Here is a 3,344-nt window from a genome sequence, read left to right on the forward strand (position 1 = left end):
ATAATGCTTTTCTAAGTATTTCAGGTAGGATATAGACAAATGTCACATTTGCTCTTCCTTGTGTTGCTAAGGACACTGATGGGCGGGGTTTGCTTACAGCACATGTATATTTATGTTTTCTACATTTTGTGATGTTGTTGTCTGTAGTCCCAAAACACTTATTTAGCCATGTTTTCCTTGTTCACTTCACAAGATTATGTATTCATGCTGATAGTATGTTGCTCTTTCCAGGACCGATAATTCTGATAGTATGCTGATAGTATGCCAAGGACTGCTCAGGGTTCCTATCGCTTTCTGTTTTGCCAACTAAGGTAATCGAATTTTGATCTTCAGCTTGCAAATTTATAACCTTATGGGAGGGAAAGGTTTGCATGTACATGAGCTCTGATTATCTACATATATACTTGAATTGCTTTGGATTTGTTGGAGTACTATTCTACATGATGTTCTCCATGATTCACTTGATCTGTTAATTTGAGTATTTTCCTGATGAGTTCTTTAGGTTCATCTTATGACACAAAATACAATTTTGGTACGTGCAGACTCTGAAATTTGGTGATAAAGAAAAGGTACCTCCTAATTTGCTCTCTGGCTCTCTTACACTTGTCTTTGTTTATATAACAGTAGTGGCCTCCTGGCTTGTAGTTGGGTAATGCAGAGAGAGGTTTCGAATTGAAGAACTAAAATAATGCAGAGTTGAAGGTTTTGAACGGGAAGCTTGAACAAATAGTTTATTTTTTCACATGTCTTTGATTAGTTTCATCCTATCTATCTCTGTTTCTTGTGTGTGTCTATGTGACTGTGTGTGACTGACTGTTTGTATGTGTGACTGATTCTGTCTGTGTCTAACATTGTGTCTGTGTGACTGTGTGTGACTGACTGTTTGTGTGTGTGACTGATTGTGTGTGTGACTGATTGTGTGTGTTTCTTTGTCTGTTTCTTGTGTGCAAGTGCTCCATTGTGTGTGTGTGTGTGTGTTGACTGTGACTGTGTGTCATTTTATGACTATGTATTGATTGTGACTGTGTGTATGTGTGTACGTGTGTTGACTGTGACTGCGTGTCATTGTGCAAGCACTCCATAACTACCTATGCATGGAAATTTCTATAAGGTCATGGGCATGTAATTTAATGACCTACATACCTCTGTAGTTGGTAGTATCATTGCCCTTTGGACACTCTTCAATGCATTGATGCATATTTTCCTGCCACAAGTATGATGTTTGTGCTCAGAATGATGTATATGTAGAATCCAGGGTGGATGGAGGTTTTCATGATGGCTAATTTGATTTGTTATGGTTCTTATGTTGTGCTTCTTGTGTTTGAACTGAAGCCGTGGATCACTCATAACCTGGTCTGTGTTTGTATGGTAACCCCTCTCGAATTTAACTCCTTTCAAGTTTGTACACAATAGTTATGCATATCCCACATTTTAGCTAGTAATACCATGCTTCTTTGGATGTTGTTCTATATATGAAAGTGTGGTGAGCTCACATATTGTGTCAGTATCTACCTACGCAGCTGAATTATTTCCGGATAGGACAGAGGTGCAATGTTTACATCCATGGCAGAAGGTTCTTTAACACTGAACTCATCAAAGGTCCTTGGACTCAAGAGGTTTGTCATTGCACTCCTGACTTTGCTCGAGAAAAAAAAGATTTTGCACATTTTATAGTTATATTTATGATATTTTTTCTACAGGAAGATGACAAAATTATTGACCTTGTAAACAAGTATGGACTAACAAAATGGTCGTATTGCAAGTTATTTCTTTTGATTGTTTTATTTTTATATGGTTTGCTGAAATGCATTTTCCCCCTATGTGCAAGGTAAACACACTGGTAACAATTCTCTATCGATGCATTGCAGGTCAGCTACCAGAACTTCCTGCTGCTGATCCTGGGATGTTTCCGAACATGCTCCCGAACACGTTCAATTTATCCGCTCTAGGACAGGTGACTACTGTGCTCCTTTTATGATTCAGTGTAGCTAGTAGTCAAATCATGGATAGTCCATTCTGTCATCACAACGCGACCAGATTCACTCTGATTTGCAGTTTATTTGGTGATGGCAGAATGAACCCACCTGTGATCTATTATGCTTCTTTATTATTCAATGTTTTGTTATTACTTTCTAATTCTTTCTTTCCTTTGCATCGATCCACTTGCTATGCAGCCACTGCCACGACACAGTAGGTATGCTCGATTTTTTCCTTTGTGCTTGAGATTTTTCTTGTTCCGGATGCATATGTCTGACTACTATTTTCTTAGGTTACTCGGCATTCTCGGCGTGTTTACTTTGGTGGACTTCCTCCGATCGCTAATGAACAGGTAATTGCCTTGAGTAACTTGTTGTTTCTTGGCGTCTCTTTCTCTATTCGCAGTCTGTGCTAACTATTTTGTTCTTCTTTCTGCAGACGGTTGCTCTATTCTTCAATCAAGTTGTGGCTGCTATCGGGGGAAACACATTTGGTCTAGGTGATGTAGTTGTTAATATGAAGCTGATTTTTGAATTCATTCAAAACATCATAGTTGTTAATATGAAGCTGATTTTTGAATTCATTCAAAACATCTTAGGTGCCATAATCATCTGAAACCAAACATATGGAAGGATGCTTGGACTACTGAGGAACATGCACTGATTAATGCCATCAGGTATTTGGGAATAAATGAGCAAAAATAGCAAAAGTTATTCCTGGAAGGTACTGCATGCCAAACAACTTACATTATGGGTCTTGCTTGTAGTATTAGCTTTCTGTTTGTGCCCTTTCTATCTCTTGTGTGTGTGACTGACTGTGTATGTGTGACTGACTCTGTGTGACTGCTACTGTGTGTGTGTGATTGAATCTGTTTGTGACTGTGACTCTCTGTGTGACCGACTGTGTGTATGTGTTTGAATTAGTATTGCATTTGCTTGATGGTGTGTGATGTATGCTTTGCTTGATGGTGTGTCTTGGATGCTTTGCTTGATGGTGTGTCCTGAATGCTTTGCTTGATGGTGTGTCATGAATGCTTTGCTTGAATGATTGGTGTTGTATGTTTTGTTTGTTGTGGTGTAACACTGCCTTTGCCGGTCCCAAGCCCGGATGTGAAAATGTGGAGGGAGCTGCATTGATATTGCATTTGCTTGATTGTGTGTCATGTATGCTTTGCTTGAATGATTGATGTTGTTGTATAATTTGTGTTTTGTATTGTTGTGGTTTAACATTGCCTTTGCCGGTCCCAACCCTGGATGTGAAAATGTGGAGGGAGCTGCAGTTACCTTCTTTGTATTGTTTGCATTACACACAGTTTGCGTTACCTTCTTTGTCGTTGCTGTCCTGATTGAACATAATGTGATAGCATG

The 3,344-nt window shown here is 39.0% G+C and overlaps 2 long non-coding RNA genes across 2 annotated transcripts; both read left to right on the forward strand.

The window, feature by feature from the left end:
• Nucleotides 1-1,308: 1,308 nt before the first annotated feature.
• On the forward strand, nucleotides 1,309-1,806 carry LOC125525715. The gene is made up of 3 exons (XR_007291404.1): nucleotides 1,309-1,368; nucleotides 1,521-1,616; nucleotides 1,701-1,806. It is a non-coding gene; the product is annotated as an uncharacterized LOC125525715 (long non-coding RNA).
• A 53-nt stretch (nucleotides 1,807-1,859) lies between these two features.
• Nucleotides 1,860-2,479, forward strand: LOC125519806. Its single transcript, XR_007288321.1, has 4 exons — nucleotides 1,860-1,954; nucleotides 2,175-2,194; nucleotides 2,270-2,329; nucleotides 2,416-2,479. It is a non-coding gene; the product is annotated as an uncharacterized LOC125519806 (long non-coding RNA).
• Nucleotides 2,480-3,344: the final 865 nt, after the last annotated feature.

The sequence above is a fragment of the Triticum urartu genome, chromosome 7 (genome assembly GCF_003073215.2).
Source record: "Triticum urartu cultivar G1812 chromosome 7, Tu2.1, whole genome shotgun sequence".
NCBI classification, from domain to species: Eukaryota; Viridiplantae; Streptophyta; class Magnoliopsida; order Poales; family Poaceae; genus Triticum; species Triticum urartu.